This window comes from Astatotilapia calliptera, chromosome 6, assembly GCF_964374335.1.
Source record: "Astatotilapia calliptera chromosome 6, fAstCal68.1, whole genome shotgun sequence".
NCBI lineage: Eukaryota > Metazoa > Chordata > Actinopteri > Cichliformes > Cichlidae > Astatotilapia > Astatotilapia calliptera.
Genome location: NC_137427.1, coordinates 42,962,780 through 42,980,602, shown reverse-complemented (window position 1 = coordinate 42,980,602; position 17,823 = coordinate 42,962,780). Strand labels below are relative to the sequence as shown.

The window sequence follows — 17,823 nt, the reverse complement described above, 5'->3', positions numbered from 1 at the left end:
AAAAGTTTACCAGTCCTCGCTGTGTTTGCGGTGCCTTCTTGAAAACTTTAAGAAATTTGGTCAGCTTTAAGTCTAGTAGTGGAGCGTGTCGCCCATCCTGCTTTTCCTTTGTCATGGAAAAGCAAAGCAACATTATGCACAAACAACTAACAGTGAGAATGATGACCCCAAACAGCAAATACTAACGAAACAACCAAATTAAACACTACACATGTTAATCTAACCTGACAGGTAAAAACCTGAACATTTCATCCAAAGCACCAATCATTACCCTCCTATATATATATATTAAACACAATGCAATGTGGCTATAATGACAGTCATCTCCTGGGTAAAATGTACAGAACAAAATCACCCTACAAGTGCATAATGCAGTTTTACCTCCCACCATTCTAATATTTAGAAATTAGGATTAACACTTACCATTTGCTGAAAGAGTCAACATGATCAAGCAGAAACAACAACGTACTTGTATAGCATTTTGATTAGTCTGTATGATTAGAAAAAGCACTATAGAAATCCAAACACGATATATTAAAGCTAATAAACTAAATATGCTTCCTTTAACAAGATGGACTAGTCGGGTTGAATGGATTTTTAAACAGCATGAGTAAGCATTGCGTTCTTTAATGATCCTTATAGTAAATAGCATGACCAAATTTTCAAGGTCAATGTTTTTGAATGAATCTTAAAAACCTTTAACCAAATTGTGTGTGTGAGAGAGGGACAGAGAGAGCATTTGTTATTTAAAAGCAATGCAGTTTTTAAACTAAAAGGTAATCTAGGCTAGGGCTGTGCGATATGACCAAAATCTCTTATCCCGATATAAGACATCTATCGTCCCGATAACGATATAAATCACAAACATTTAACATTTTCCGTAAATCCTGTGAATCTTGGGTAGCTGAAGTGTTTCCAGCTGGGCGTCGTGTAGCTGGAGTCGAGTGTTTTAACCGATGCATGAAACGATACATTTTTAGACGTACAATGTAACGGCGCCGTTTTCTTTGTGAGTATTTATTACACGGCGTGCTGCGGGGAAAAGCCTGATCTAACGTTTGAGTCTAAGGTTTATTTTTTAGCACCTGACGGCTCTTTTTTGCTTCTCATCCATAAACACTCTGCATACTTTTTCACTTGATTCAGTTTATTTTGAAAAGTCTCAACAGGATCTTGAGCTTTATTGTGAAAGGTTTATGTGGAACATAAACAAGCGGACACACGATGGTTTTACCATCGTTGTTGCTAACGACAACGCATAAAAACAGGTGCTTGTCCGTCTGTAGTGTGGTTATATTAAATATAAGAGAAAGAGAGAACTTGAAGAAATTAATATAGACAGTTTATTTTGCGACACCACGAAACAAACAACAGCGTAAAATGGAACGATAGACATTTTTATATCGTCATCCGATATATATCGTTATATCGAACAGCCCTAATCTAGGCTCTTCAAACGCAACATTTTTCCATCTCTAACAGAAACTTGAGTTGTCAAAACAAACAAACAAAACAAAATGGATACACCGATATCAAGTGACAGTAAAGCTTACTGCTGGATTGGACACATTTGCAACATCACTGACACCCTGACACAAAACATGACACAGCATGGATGCAGACTTATTTTGAAAAGTCTCAACAGGATCTTGAGTTTTATTGTGAAAGTTTATGTGGAACATAAACAAGCGGACACGCGATGGTGTTACCGCCGTTGTTGCTAACTAGGGCTGCTCAATTAATCGAATTTTAATCACGATTACGATCTGGGCTTTCAACGATCATTAAAAATGACTGAGCCGATTATTAGCCCCTCCCTCATTTATCCGCGACACCTTAAAGGCCGGTCCGTGAAAATATTGTCGGGCATAAACCGGTCCGTGGCGCAAAAAAGGTTGGAGACCGCTGATTAAGAGGACCCGAGGGAAGCTCGGAAAGCTAAGCAGAAGTTATTTGGAGAGTGACTGCCGTTGGTTGAAAAGAGAGGTAAAAAAAAAAAAACTTCAGTGGTGTTGCACACTATGTTATATTATTTTTTTAAAGTCATTGTTAACCCTTTAAAGCCGGTCAGAGCAGCACGCTCCGTTTTGCGTAACTATTTTTAAATCCCTGTAGAACCTGAACCGTGTAAGCTAGCGCAATAATTTGTTTTGCATATGAAACCGGAGGAGTTGTACTTACATCTGATGCCATCAGCTTGTCCTCGGTCATGGTTTCGTTCCACATTTAGCTTTGCAAAAACTGCATAAAAAGCGCTTGCAGGAACAAAAACATAATATTCCAGAAACACGCTTTGCCGTTCCTATCAGCTGTTCGTAACACTTCCCACAGTGAAATGAGGCACATGCTGTTTTCTTTGCAAATTTGCATCATAGGATTGTTTTTTGTTTTTCCTGCAGTATATAAAAATTGCTGTATCTCCAAAATAAAACTATGAAGACACTCAAAATAAATTTCCTGTGGTGGGAAACTATTTTTTGCAACTTTATTGTATTTAAAGTTTTGAGGGATAAACCTCTTAAACTTCTCCAAGTAGAAATATATGTAAACAAAACAAACGCGATTTTCAATTTTTTTTGTAGTTTATTGCACTTTTTTGCAATTTATGTAATTACTATGCACTTAATGCATACATATTATTAAAATATGGGCTATAACAGTTGTATTGATGTATAGCAACTTGAAATGCTCCCACAAATGGCACTACAGCATGTAAAAAAAATAAATAAAAATAATATAACCTCTGGTGGACTTGGTTCTATAGTAGGTCTTAAAGGGTTAAATAAATATCGTCAAATAATCGTGATCTCAATTTCAGTGAAAATAATCGTGATTATCATTTTTGCCATAATCGAGCAGCCCTATTGCTAACGACAACGCATAAAAACAGGCGCTTGTCCGTCCGTAGTGTGGTTATATTAAATATAAGAGAAAGAGAGAACTTTAAGAAATTAATGTAGCCACTGCAGTGACCATCAAAACCATGAAAAAATATTGCTGTAAACAGTTTATTTTACGACACCACGAAGCAAACGATAGCATAAAATGAAACGATAGATGTTTTTATATCGTCATCCGATATATATCGTTATATCGAACAGCCCTACTGACTACCTTGACGTCGGTCTTTCAAAGTCCTTCTTTGGACACTGGCTGCTTTTTCATTTATTTTCAGTCCAATTCTTGTACCTGACTATTTTCAGAGAAATGTTATCTTCTTTGTTAATCCACGTGATGCTGACATGAATCACACAAATATAAAAAAAGGCTCTTAACTAGTGGAACAAACCAGTGTTGTGCCTACATATAAACAACAAAGAACCTAATTTTAATTTACTGCACTTTTTTACTAGAACGCTGCCACAAAACCCATAACTTGGTTCCATTTTCTCAAATTGAATCTATAAAAATGCTAAATGTAACATAGTTTAATAGGCATAAAATAAGTTTTACACAACAAGGTGTATCTCGGCTGATGTGCAGCATATTTTGAAATAGTCAAAAAAAGTAAATAACAAAAGAAAAATTGGGAGCCTACAACCCTTTAGCCAGTGGTATTGGGGATCTCATCAAAACTGATGGAATTATGAAAGAAGAAAAGTGCCATTAGATCTATCTGGAACAAGACTCCATTTTTCAGTATGACATTAGACCAAATACAGACCCTTTCCAAAAAGATAGAGTATCATGGAAAAGTTGATTTATTTCTCTAATTCCATTCAATATGTTAAACTTTCATAGATTATAGATTCAGGGCCCACAACTTAAACAATTTCAAGTACTTGTTGTTTATTTGTACATGATTTGGGCTTCCAGCTTATAAAACCCACGAAAACAGGAATTCAAAAAATTAGAACACTGTGAAGACATCAACGCAAATTTTACAGGGCATGAATGTTTTAATTCAAACAGAGAAGATTCATGAATCTGGCAGAGATCCAGAGAGAGGGGAACGAGGCTGGAGTCACAGCTTCGAAAACCACCACATTCAGACGCATGCAGGAGATGGGCTACAACTGTTGGGTTCCTCGGGTAAAGTGTGCTTTTCATTCGGGAATCAAGGTCCAAGGGTTTGGAGGAAGACGGGTGAGGATTACAACCCAAGCTGCTTGAGGTCCAGTGTGAAATATCCACAGTCAGTCTTGATTTGGGGTGTAATGTCCGGTACAGGTGTTGGTAAAGTCTGCTTTCTTAAATCCAAGGTCACCACAACAGTCTACCAGAGTGTTTTAGATGACTTCATGATTCCGTCTGCTGAGGATCTGTATGGAGATGCAGATTTTATCTTCCAGCAGGACCCGGCCCCTGCCCATAACACCAGAAGCACCAAAACCTGGTTTGATGGCCATGCCATCACAGTGCTTGACTGGCCAGCAAACTCAACGGAATTTTTTTTTAATTCTGTTTTCGTGGGTTTTATGACCTGGAAGCCCAAATTATGTACCAATAAACAACCAAGTACTTAAAATCATTTAAGTTGTGGGCCCTAAATCTATAATCTATGAAAGTTTAACATTTTGAATGGAATTACAGAAATAAATGAATGTTTCCATGATACTCTAATTTTTGTAACGGGTCTGTATTTTCTCATATTTGCATGGAAATATTCTTACCCTGCACAAAAAAATTAGTTTGCACACAAAGTTACCGTTAGATTTATGAAACATGCCCTAAAGCTAGAAGAGGTGCAGTAATCCAAGGCGTTTCCGTGGAATTGATGACTGCTTAAAATAAAATGTAAAAAGCATCAAACCGACCCTGAGATACTCAAGTTAAAAAATAAAATTATGGAATCAAAGTTGATATGTACCATATGTATCAAGCCTGCACCAGTGCAAGAGAAATCATGTGACCGATACAGCTGCTGTGTCATGTAGTCACTGTTAAGCAGCACACCAACACAGTGTCTGTCTAACAGTGCCGACACAATAAAGTGCTACACACTCCATGAAGCACACTATTAGCTGCTGTTATCCAGCATTAGTGGCATCATGGACTTGGGCACTTAGGAAATAAACTCAACGTGAGAATGTAATCAAACTGTTTATCAGAGCAAAATGTGGGTTTTAGGACCCTCAAGCCTAACATTAGCTGACATAATATCGGCTGTTGTTGTTTAGCCAGCTTGTTGTCCACTGTCTGGAGACGGGAGGGTCTGTATTATCTGCTGACAGTAACTACAACAATACTGTAAATAAATCAGCCTTTTAAGCCCATTTTGTGTGTTAGAGCCCTGACTTAAGGAGGAAAAGGATGACATCCAGATACAGGTAGCACTGTCTCTTTCCTTTGTGTTTTCACGCCTTTGGTGAAGGGGACCCCTTCTCACATGAAAAACACAGATATGATGTGTTGTACCTTACTGAAGCCAATGAGTGAAACACAAACTGTGTATCACATTCTCCAGGAAATATCTGTGCATTAACTTGTGTAGCAATTGATAAAGTATTGTTCTACTTGACTCCAGTCTGCCGATGAGTGTTTTTCACACAGGATGAAATACACCTGTTCAATCCATCAAATAGGGCTGGGCCATATTATACCGTTCACGGTAATACCGGTATAATGTTAGGCAACGATAGGAAAATTAAATATCGCGATAGAATGGGAGTAAAACGCGCATGCGCAGTGCCTTTGTTTTCATACGCACATGGCCGATTGTTGAGTGAAACAGATGAACCAGAATTGGTTTGTAAAAATGGTGCAACTTCAGTGATGTGGAACTGGTTTGGTGTTTGTCCGTCAGATACACAACAAAGCACATTTTTTTGCAGAACATGCAAGCGGCCGTCGTTATTGTCGTATTTGTCGGACTAAGATGCTCTTAAATCTGGGAGTAATCTGGGTCCTAAACTCCGTATCCTTCAGGTCAAACGACACTGCAGCATCACTGAGCGTTAAAAACTGTCTAAATTCTTTCATCTTTAATAAAACGATCAGCATTGCTGCTTTACCAGGTGTAACTATGAAGTTTAACTTCCAGGCATCCATGAAAACAAAAGTTATTACATTTAACGGAGTTAGAAGTTAGCAGGAAGCTAGCGGAAGTTAGCTCGCTAGTTTCGCTAGTTACCTAAGCATGATATAGCATGTTCTGACGGAGAGATTTCTGAAAAAAATCAAACGTACAGCTCTGCTATCACTTCCAACATAAATGAAGACAGGAAACTAAACAGCAGTGACGTTTGTAGGGTTACTGAAGTTGGGCTAGCTGGTATATAATGATGTGCTACGTGATCGCTAGCGACACAGCTATGTTAGCATAACATAAACAGTGAAGCTGGAGGACGAACACTAACACTTTTCCACTTATAAAAGTTAACGTGAAGGTTCTTCATGGTTAGAGACAAATGCAATCGCATGGCAGGATGCTGTAAACGGACCAAACTTCAGTCAGGAGAACAACTGAGATAATCCATCCACAATACGAGGTTAGTCATTAATATACTGCAACAACATGGGAATAGAGCAGCTGCCAGAGAATTCAACATTAATGAATCAATGGTACAGAAGTGGAGGAAGCAAGAAGAATGAGTTTAATAAAGTTTGATTTATCTGACTGCTTTGTTTCGCTTAATGTGCCTTATAATCCCGTGCACCTTATGGTCCGAAAAATGCGTACTGCACACTGCAGTTTAATGTTGCAAAGCACCTCTTTTTAACTTCAGTGGATATTATACATGGTTATGCTAAGGATATGTCAGCCCATTTCTACTGGAAATGCCTTTTGGTTAAACTTTCAGCAAGGAATTTGCATTTGCACTGTTACATTTTTATGAAGCTTTAATGTACACAAAAACCAGCTTCTTGTTTAAGTGAAAATAAATGGAAGGTTGTCTTTTTGCGCTAGTAATGTTGTGGAGTTGTATTTTGTCTCGCATCAATTATATCGTCGGTTATATCGTTATCACAAATTTTCAAATATATATCGTGATAAATATTTTTGGCCATATCGCCCTGCTCTACCATCAAATCTTTTCACTTTGCTGGGAGCCAACCGGCTGCAGCAGAGTCTGCCTGAGCCTGGTTCTGCCAGAGGCTTGTTCCTGTATAAAGAGTTTTTCCTTCCCACTATTGCCAACGCACTTGCTCATAGGGGGATATCTGACTGTTGGGGTTGTCTCTGTTTTCTCTCAGTTACTGTATGGTCTTACTTTACACATATAACTACAAGTTGTGATTCGGCACAATATGAATAAAACTCAATTGAAGTCTTTACAGACTTCTCATCAACCTTTGATATTGTCTCTGAAGTAGATATGACCAATCTTCTGTGGAAGAAGAGTCATGTGATCTATGAAACACCCAGATTGGTTAGATGTGCCTGGAGCACTTCATTCATGTGATCAACATTGTCAGTGTAAATGAATCCAGATAATGAAAAGGTACCCTCTGTGCTACAGGGTGCTGTCCGTGGAGAGAACGAGCCACACATTTCATCCTGAGCCTGGTTCTGCTGGAGGCTTCTTCCTGTTAAAATATTTTTTTCCTTCCCACTATTGCTAAAGCGCTTGCTCACAGGGGGTCATATGATTATTATATTCTACTGTTTTTACATCCATCCATTTGCTTCCGCTTATCCTTTTCAGGGTCGCGGGGGGCGCTGGAGCCTATCCCAGCTGTCATAGGGCGAGAGGCAGGGTACTGCTTTTACATATTTTAGTGTTTTTACTGTGTTTATTATTTTATCGTATTTATTATTCTTATTGCATCTCTGATACTTCCATTGTTCAGCACTTTGGTCTTGTGTGTTTTTTAAGTGCTATATAAATAAATTATGATGATTGTTGGGATTTCTATACTTTCTTTGCATTATTGTAGGGTGTTCATCCTTTATAACAGCAGGGTGCAAGATGCTAGCATGCAGGACATACATGGAAAGCCATAACCAAGTGGTTGTCATAGTATACAGAAACACCTGTACCGAGTACGGAGACACCACCACCGAGCTAAGATCCTGTGGGACCCACAGCAGATATGTTATAAGGATTTTTACAGCTGCTGCTGATTCCACAAATGTAGATTTTGGGAGAAATCGACATCTCAGCTTGATATTTCGGACAGGAGCCACGCCTCGTCATTTCACGCAGCACTCTTTTCTGACCATCTAAAAGTGAAACTATCCGCAATTTCAGGTGCAGATGGACTGAAAGCGCACAATCCTCCGGACACGTCCAGTCAGAGCTTCAAGTGCGACAATGTGGCCTTTGCACTGCGCACATGCAGAATGCACAGGGCGAGCATATTTTCTTATGTCTGTCTTGTAGTCTAATGTTTCTGGTTTTCACAACCCCACAGAGACTTCGTGAATTTTCTGCACGGTGCGCAGAAATCCGCTCGCGCTGCAGGGCCTACACAGGGAGGTGCTGGTGTTCTGAACCGGGAACAGCTACCTTATTTACCCTTAGCGTTACCGCTTACACACCGGTGCAGACGTACAATCAATCGAGTCCCTAAATGGAATACAACAGGCTGCGCTGGAGTAAACGGAATACTATATTTGTGCTAACGAAAATCGGGAAAACACTGAGTCTCGCTACATACCAGCCATTTTGGCTTTAACTGGTTTTTAGCTAGCAGACCTGCTAACGTCTGCTACTGGAAAGCATGCTAGCAGTTCCGTCACACGAACAACCACCGATACAATTTCCAGAACACGCCCCTGCATCTGAATAAATACCTTTCACTGTGAGTTGACGTTAGTCTTTGTTTTTGTCGAAAACCGTGAATCCTCTTTAGCCAGTTGGTGTTTGCCCGTGTTCCGCCATCGGCTGCAACGGGAAACGCTTCCGCCGTAGTTTTTCAAAATAAAAGCAACCTGACCCTTACCTCTAACCATATTTCAAAAAATATTCATAATAGTAATTTGGGTGCATTGTGTTAAATCTGTATCTCACCAAAAGCAACAAAACCGAGTGTGTTTCTCAAAAATATTGTTGCTGATAAACTGCAATGCCGCATTCAGACCAGTAGGGACAGTAAAGTCCCCCCACACACACATCTGTTAAAGCACTCTTTGCTTTCAGCTGGTGTGATGAAAGAGGTGTGAGAAACATTTGTCAGTCATAAACTGGACTCCATTTACTTTTCTTCTTCATAAACACAAACCGGACAGCCTCTTTCATACTGCAGTTTGAATTACGTGTTTTTTAATTAATTGAGGCAAAGACGGAGCACCTGTCACAGGTACTTGCCTGTTGGCCTTACACAAGAAAACAGAAACCTACAGAATGGCTGGATGGAAATAACAACTAGCACAGTCTAGGTATGTGAAAAGTGTGAGACGACAGTTCCTGGGTTGTTGCCACTGGAGAACGTGAATCTAAATACGTTATCATGCAAAATGCACGAGGCTGTGGAAATGCACTAAGCTCAGATAGGACATACATTCTGTTATCATTTTCTTCTACGTGCCCTGAACAAGCAGCTATATTTTCATCATTTATAGAGGAAAACAATCCCAGGTTACTTTTCAGTCCTGTAAACACTGTACAGCGTAGTGTCGAGCCTCGTATTCATTTAATTCTCAGCACTAATGACTTCATGAACCTCTGTACAAATCAGCTTTGCAATTTATGTTTTGACTGTTGTAAACCCAATGATCTCTTTCGTGTGGGACAGTTAAGTAACTGCAGAAGATAACCTGCTCAGCAGTGTCTTCATTTACACTTCTTTTTAAAGTCTGATTAGTTTGCCTTAATAGCACAGCCTTTTTGTTTAATAGCTTTAACTCATGACAGAAAGGGTTACTGTGAGGAATATGGCCGTACACTTTCTACGTAGTATGTCTATTAACTTTAAATGTTCTTGTCACATGATGCTCGTGAAATATGAAAGTCCTCATAGTATAATATCCCAGTGAAGCACTTCACTCTCACAGTGCACATTTGGTTCCTATAGTTTCTAAGAGTAGGGCGGCAGACCCTCCGTGTTTGGGTTCAGACTCCTTGTCTGGTTTCGAGATGACCTTTCTGTAGCTACACCCTTCTTATTATTTGTTGTTGTTCCTCAGGACTCACTAATGTGTGTTTTTACTGTTGTAACTATAATCATTAGTATTATATTGTCAAACTGATATTAGTATGTGCACTTAGTACCATCCTTTATTTAACTTAAGCACAACAGTCAAAAACAGTAAATGAAAGAACCAGTCCTGGTAACTGTTGGAGCGAGACGGTCAGCACAGTTTTAAATGTCTGAATCATAGATGTTGACAGCAACACAAGTCATGCTCGTCCCGTAATGTGACAGATGCAGTGATATAGCTCGGGATTTCTTACTTTACACAGCGGAGTTTATGTTGAAAAGATTTTTTTTTAACTTTCTAATGTAGTAAATGTATGCTTCTCATGATCAGGGAAACACAGTTAATGTACAATAATTTACTGTGTTTGAATTTACACTGTTACCACTGTTTGAGCATTGAAGGAAAAAGGCTTTCAGTCGTCACATCAAAGTTCAGCATCAGTTTGATGAATGCAGCAACTGCATCTACGTTTTCCTTCTTAAAAACGACCGACAGAGTGGGCCTGTCCCCCTGGATACTCTGTGACATTTCAATTTAGCACGAATAGAAAATAATAATTGAGGTTTCATTTACATAGGCTGCTCCTTGGGACTCCAGAACAGTTGTATTTTTTAAAAATTACTAGAAAATGTTCAGACATCATTAAACACACTGAAAGACGCCGATCCAATTTACTAAGTTAACCTTAATTTAGTAAATCTGCTTCACCAAGTTAATCCTTATAGATAATAATCTCTACCTCACAACTGATCCTAATACATTTATACTGCTGCCACAATTTTGTGGGAGGATTTCAACTTGACATGGTAGAAAAATATTAAACTACATCTATTTACATTGTTATCTGGCTACTCATTACAATATGTTGGTAGCTACACTGTTCCAAAAAATAGTAATGTCACAGCATCTTACTGTATATTTTACAGTTTTGTCTTTCTAGAATATCATTACATTTACATAAGTAGACTGTGACTTTACATGTCAAAGGTAAAATAGCATCACTGTAAATATAGTAAAACACAATTTACTTGTTTTTTAAATATATTTTTTGTACATGTGCATATTTAGATTGTAAAGATACATTCAGAAATGTATCATAATCTCACAAATATTTGTCTGTTATGTGAGAGAATGATCTGTTAAATTCAAATGTAATACTATGGAAAAATATATAAAATGATCGAAAATTAATGAGAATAATCAATAATTAAAGGAGCATTTGAATTGTAAGTTTGCTGAAAAGTTCATGTCATCCAGGTCTGATTCAATAATTCAGAGGTAACAAGTGAAAATATAATTAATAGGAATAAAAACATAAAACATTGCACGGCCACGCTGTGCTAATTATATATTTTAAAAAATAAATGTAGAGGTAGGAATTGCAATTAATATAAATCTCAAAGTATTCCCAACATTCCTGAACAGAAAGAGGCCTCTGCACCTGGGGTGAGGGTGTGGCCATGAAAACAATGTGACATGCCATTGGATGTTGGGACACATAATAACATGACACTAAGCATCGGCCAATGAATGTGAACTAACAACCACAAGGTTGCGGGTATGGCTGCGCTGTAGGAAAATCCTAATGTGAAAGTATTTTACTGCATTTCACAGTTTTGTAAATAAATAAACCACAATAAAGAGGCCTCGCCTCTGTCGGTCTGTCCCAGGGCATGCAATCCATTATTATTTACGTTAACTGTATATTTCTGTACATTTACGTATTATGATTCATATTGCCACATTCAGTGACCTTGTTTACAGGTAATTTCATTGTTTGATCACGTTAAAATGTTCCTAATTTAATGTCTAAAAGCACTTGGAAAAGGCAGAATCCCATGTAAAATTAGCACAACAAACCCTATTTACATTACTGAAAATAACCGCATTTTCATGAGGAAGTTATTTTCTGTTAGTTTACGGTAGTATTTTGGCGCCCTGCTGGAATATGACCGTTTTTCAAAGATTTTTTTTAACAGCACGCCGGTGCAGCCCCCTCTAGCCTCTGCTCGGTGGCTACTGGGTGATCCCTCGTCTGGGGATCCTCAGCCCTTCCCATGAGGGTGGCACGGATGCCCCTCCGGTGGTCCTCCTTGAGCTCTCGCACTCTGGGGCCTCTGGATGTCTGGGTCCTGGATCTCCTCCATGCCTGCTTCGTGCCCTGGGGGATGGGGCTATGGCTCTCTAGACCCTCTAGCAGACCATTACACGGGGAAACCTTTTGAATACAAGCGCGCTGACCCACACAGGTGTGCACACGCGTGTTCACTGTTCATAGACTTAAATTACACCTTTCTTGGCTGCTACTTCAAAGCACATTGTGCGCTGTCTGTCCTGCGTGCTGCACAACAACATTCAATATTTAGTATTTACTGCTCTTTACACTTAGCTAGATTAATGCGATGGTGTTGTGTTTAGTATGTTGCTCTGTTTTTTTTTGCTTGTTTTCTATTCTTTTTCTCTCAACAGGTGATCCAGGAGATTTTTTTCCCCTTTCTCACTGTCCCTCTCCCCTTCTGTTTTTCTTTTCCTTCCTCTTTCTCTCTCCCTTTGCTATCCCTCACTCATATCTGTCCCGTCTGTAACAACTGAAAATAAAATAAAATAAATAATAAAAACAAAGGTTGATCAAATGGACCAATACGGCAATGCCACGATGATCCATTTGGCAAAATATCAAGTAAATCCATTGGGTATCCTTGTTGGTCTTCAGACAACAATTCTGATGGCTAAAGAACCAAATGGGACAGGCAGAAAAAAAAACAGTGTACTTTAATGACTAGATGCAATTTGCAGCTACTGAGAGGCAAAGTGTGCACTTTAATAATAATAATGGATTGGATTTATATAGTGCTTTTCAAGGCACCCAAAGTGCTTTACAATCCCACTATTCATTCACTCTCACATTCATACACTGGTGGAGGCAAGATACGGTTGTAGCCACAGGTGCCCTGGGGCAGACTGACAGAGGCGAGGCTGCCATATCGCGCCATCAGCCCCTCTGGCCAACACCAGTAGGCGGTAGGGTAAAGTGTCTTGCCCAAGGACACAACAAGCCCGGGATCGAACCGGCCACCTTCTGGTTACAGATGTGCTTCCCAACCCCCTGAGCCATGGTCGCCCCCAAGCTTTAGTGGAACTTTAATGAACAAAGCTTCATCAAAAAAAGTCTAAGGAGCTTGGAAATAAAGCGATTTAAATTCTTTAAGTTTCTTAAAGACGTTTCAGCTCTAATCCGAGAGGTTTCCTTAGTTTTAAAACCAAGTGGTAGAGATTTCCAGGTATTTAAACCCTAGTGGGAGTTGTCCCAGTCTCAGTCATCTCCCTCGTGCACGAGATCACACGAAGAGCTCTGGTGACTTGTGTCTTGCTTTTGCCATTGTAGTAGAATTGTCTCGGCTGTTCCAGCAATAGGTTTGTGCCAACATAAACCTAACACCATAGTTCACATTTTGGACAGACATGACGGTTTGAGAGAGGTCCTTTATGTACGCCGTAAACGACCATCTTTGAATATAGGGTGTGGCTTGCGACAACTGTCTGCAACTTATGATGCAGTTTTGAGATGACTTCCCAGGTGCCACAGCCTCCCACGCACATCTTGGGTCAGGTGACCTCACTAGGTCACATGACTGGGTTAGGCAAGCTCTCACAGGAGGTGTCACACGAAACCTCTGCTGATTTTCACACCTTGGCTCATGTGGTGCGGTTGATGATCAATAGCGGGTCAATGAACCTAGTCGATCCGAGTAGATACTAATGGAACTCCCACTAGGGTTTAAATACCTGGGAATCTCCAGCATTCGGTTTTAGACCTGAAGAAGCCTCTCGGATTAGAGGTGAAACGTCTTCAAGCAACTTAAAAAAGTCCAGTCGCTTTCTTTCCAAGCTCCTTAGACTACCATGACCTGGATGACTGCGGACCGACACACACACTTCTTCAGAAAAGAAAACACTATCCCATTTCCTGTGGTGGAACTCGTTACTCAGTTGAGGAGGGCCACCGTGTAGATAATGGTTAATTGAGCTTTTGAGAGGGATCGAACAGCGAGGGAGAAAACAAGCAACAGGTCGGAGAGCACCTGAAACAGGAGGCATGATAACAGATCAAGAGCAAATGAAAATCTAGATTACAAAGAATGAAAAAGTCCAAACTCAAAGACCTAGTGTCAAGGCTCTGTGTGCGGGCAGGCAGAGATGAGGATCCAAATGCAGGACTCGGAAAATGGAATGTAACTCAAAAAACCTCAGCTTTATTGCTGGCAGGAAAACAAACCTAAAGTGAGGACGGAACACTGAGACCAAGAACACACAGGCATAAACTGATGGTACGACGCGACACTGAGAATGGGAAAACACAGGGCTTATATACACAGGGTAGTAACGGGGAAATCGGCAACAGGAGGGAGACACAGCTGGGAGAGATCAGGGCTAACGAGACAGGGGGAACAAAGCTGCACATACTAACATCAGACAGGAACAAGAACCTTCAAAGTAAAACAGGAAACAAAACACACTTTACTAAGACACAGACTAGACAGAGACAGACTTGACACTGACCAAAGGCTACTAAATGATAATCATAATCACAACAGTATCAGATCATAAATCATAATATAGAAAAACACCAAGATAACTGAAACACCAAGTACCAGAGAAACATAAAGGAAAATCCATGATGCAAAAGTACCAAAACATAATGAACTCAAAATACTGGGTCCAACGGACCCAGAACCGTGACACCTAGTGTTAAGAAGTTCTATTTCTTTCTTACTTCAAATTCTGAGGCGCAGTTTGAAGTTGTAAACTAGAGTGTCCAGCACACCTCTGGATAATATTTGACTCAAATGTCAGAGTAGCAAACTCCCCTCTAGCTACATTTCATAGATGACTTGTTGGTTAGTGCCACTGTGATTAATAGGCCTTCTTGCTGATTTAGAATCTTACCACTATAGAGTATATAGACTGCAGTCTTTGTCGAGCAGTCAGACATTAAAAATAAAGCAAAACAACTCTCTCAAGTTCAATTATGCAACGTATGTGTTATGTGAGAGACTCAAGTCTAATGGCTGCAATGTGGTCATCTGTTTCTGCAATGAGTTTGCACTGCTGGCTCATTTTAAACTGAATGTCAGGGGTTGAACTTTATCAGCAACTGTTCACTGAGTGTGTGTGTGTTTTAGCCTTGAGCGATGCGTTATGGCTTCTTGTCTGCTGTGACTGAGGTTTCTGTCTGTCATGTCTCTCACACTTTGTTTTGAGGTTGAATCGAGCTCGTCAGGGCTCTGTCTATTTTACTATAGCTTTCAACATAACTCCCATTAGTTTGATGAATTTGAGTTGCTGACTTAAATAACACTACCACTGAGAATACTTGGACACATGGAGTCTTGTTCAGGATGAGCCACATGCTGTGGAGTTAGACCTCATGTTCCCACTCAACTCGATACCTGTATCTACACCCAGATACGATTCCTGCCTTGAGTCATCCAGATGACTTAATTAGCGCATCCATATCGAGTGTTTGCGTAGAGAGTAGATTAATATGCTGTCAGGAATAACAACCACTGTTTAGGTCACCTGAATGGAGCAGAACAGGCTGGAAGCGTGGTGCAGTTTCTCTGAGTTGGTGGTACCACAGAGTCTTTTCCCCACAGTCACAACATGCATGTAAGCGTGTTTATCTAAGCTGATTGTAGCAGTGAATGTGAGCAAGAAGGGTTGTCACTCTGTCTCTGCAATATTCAGGATATTCCCAGCTTTTCCTCTAGTCACAGTATTTACACACATCCACTATCTCACAGCAGTAGCTGCTTAACTTTGGGAAAGCAACATGGCTCAGTTGTGGTCTGACATAGTGACTGATTCTAGCTGCAGTCAGTTGGTTCTGACGATACTCTGCAGCTTCCATGTCCACAGAACATTCAGTCCATTTTAAATGGGCTTTGGTGCAGAGACGCAGACGGCAATGTTCACATGTGGCTTCTTCTTTTCACACTGCAGCTTTAACCTTTAGCTTTGAGGGCTCTTCCTCAACTTCCTCCGACCACAGGTACAACATGCCCAGGACCCACTACAGTTTGCATACAAGGCGGGTGTCGGAGTGGAGGATGCCATCCTGTACCTCCTACACAGAGCCCACTCACACCTGGATGGGGGAAAAGGCACGGTCAGGATCCTGTTTCTTGACTTTTCCAGTGCCTTTAATACCATCCGGCCCTGTATGCTTCAAGAAAAACTGAACAGGATGGAGGTGGACCCCTGCCTGGTCGCTTGGATCTCCGACTACCTCACCAACAGACCACAGTACGTCAGGCTGAAGGACATCACGTCTGACACTGTGGTCAGCAGCACAGGAGCACCACAAGGAACTGTGCTGTCCCCTCTTCTCTTCACCCTGTACACCTCTGACTTCTGCTACAACTCTGAATTATGCCATATTCAGAAGTTTGCAGACGACACAGCCATCATGGGGTGTATCTGGGATGATCAGGAAGAGGAGTACAGAAGTCTGGTGAGGAACTTTGTCACATGGAGTCACACAAACCACCTGCAACTCAACACCTCAAAGACTAAGGAACTGGTTGTGGACTTCGGGAGGTCCAGAGAAGGTCCACTGCCGGTTCAGATAGAGGGGGAGGAGGTGGAGGTGGTCAACAAGTACAAGTACCTCGGGCTGTGGGTGGACAATAAACTGGACTGGTCATGCAACACAGAGCACCTGTATAAAAAAGCCCAAAGCCGACTGTACTTCCTCAGGAGGCTGAGGTCTTTTAACATCTGCAGGAAGCTCCTGAGGATGTTTTACCAGTCGGTGGTTGCTGGAGTACTTTTCTATGCTGTGGTGTGCTGGGGGAGCAGCACAGCAAAGAGGGACTCATCCAGGCTGGAGAAACTGATCAGGAGGGCTAGCTCTGTGGTCGGCATGAAGCTGGACACTCTGGTGACAGTGGCAGAGAAAAGGACATTAAAGAAACTGATGGACATTATGGACAATGCTGGGCATCCTCTGCACACGGCCATAAACAACCAGAGGAGTCTGTTCAGTGACAGGTTGCTTCTCCCCAAGACAAGAACTAACAGACTTAAAAACTCCTTTGTCCCACACGCCATCAGACTGTTTAACTCCTCTCTGGAGGGGAGAGGGAGGGGAGACAGGAGGACAAAGGAGGGGGGAACAACTAAGCTGTAGTGCCTCTTCACCTCACTGTACAATACCTTGTGCAATACTTTTTGTAAATAGTCAACAGTGCAATAGACTCAATACTTGAAATGTGCAATTCACTTGTATTTTTATTTTTTATTCCTATTTATTCTATTTATCCCCTTTGTATATTTTATTTATATTTGTCTCTGTATTTATATATGTGTGTGTGTGTGTGTGTGTATATATATATATATATATATATATATATATATATATATATATATATATATATATAACAGTTCTGTAACTGTAACTTCGGTCGTTGCTGTGCTTTTTGGAAGTCGAATTTCCCAGAGGAACCCACCCGAGGGATTAATAAAGTTCTATCTTATCTTATCTTATCTTAACCTGCAGGAAGGCACAGTACTGTATTCACAGGCAATGATTTGTGGAGCTGTTCCTGAGCCCATGCAGTGGTTCCCACGACAGAATCATGCTTGTTTCTAAATGCAGAGCCTGAAGATCACGGAGGCCCACTGTTGATTTTCAGCCTTGAGATTCCTCCAGATTCTTGGAATCTTTTTTAAAGTGATCTTCAAAGTCTTTGTAATTTTATATTATAGTTTTTTACATTATAGTGAAGGGTTAG

At 40.5% G+C, this 17,823-nt stretch overlaps 1 protein-coding gene across 1 annotated transcript in view; it reads right to left on the bottom strand.

The window, feature by feature from the left end:
- The window catches only part of LOC113024789 (uncharacterized), a 34,264-nt gene extending 25,472 nt beyond the window's left edge, over positions 1-8,792 (bottom strand). The window contains exon 1 of the mRNA XM_026172124.2: positions 8,681-8,792. The gene's annotated coding sequence lies outside the window, so the exon portion shown is untranslated. The remainder of the gene's footprint in view (positions 1-8,680) is intronic.
- Between the last annotated feature and the right edge of the window lie 9,031 nt (positions 8,793-17,823).